This window comes from Tachypleus tridentatus, chromosome 12 (genome assembly GCF_004210375.1).
Source record: "Tachypleus tridentatus isolate NWPU-2018 chromosome 12, ASM421037v1, whole genome shotgun sequence".
Taxonomy (NCBI): Eukaryota; Metazoa; Arthropoda; class Merostomata; order Xiphosura; family Limulidae; genus Tachypleus; species Tachypleus tridentatus.
In genome coordinates, this window is record NC_134836.1 from 33,723,972 (window position 1) to 33,724,590 (window position 619).

A 619-nucleotide genomic window follows, 5' to 3' on the forward strand; every position below is an offset into this window, starting at 1 on the left:
TGTATCTGGTAGTTTTAACCTCTGAGCTAAAGAAAGGAGGTTACCAAATAAAATTTGTATAATTGCTATGGTCATATGGGCATATGGCAGATAGCCCCTTGTTAAGATTAAACACGCACACACACAGATTTACGCTTAATTGTCGTTTCAGATTAATTTTTAAGCATATTTTAATGTTTTAACATATTTTTTACTCAAAGCCACATATGGTATATCTGGTGGAACAAGAGTCACAGCGGTATTTTTGCGGACTCAAACCACTACAAATCAGGTTTTGATACACCTGACGGGCAGAGCACAGATAACACATTGGGCAACTTTGTGCTTTACTCCAAACAAAGAAATAAACTCTTGGAATGTTATTTTCTGACCCAATAAGTGTGGTTTGACTTTCACTCGTAAAGCGTATCCGTAGCTTCAAAGAGAGTAGCATCTTTTTATGGCACTAAGACAGGAACTGATATATACGCAGGTGTACTGTCCTTTTGTCCTAACTCTGAGTTCAATCCCTGCCCACTTAATACTTTCAACAGGGAAAACAAATTATTCGATATAACGTTGTATGTCGTCCCTCTTCAATAGTTAACAGTCTAATAAACAAATCTGCAATTTGAGATAA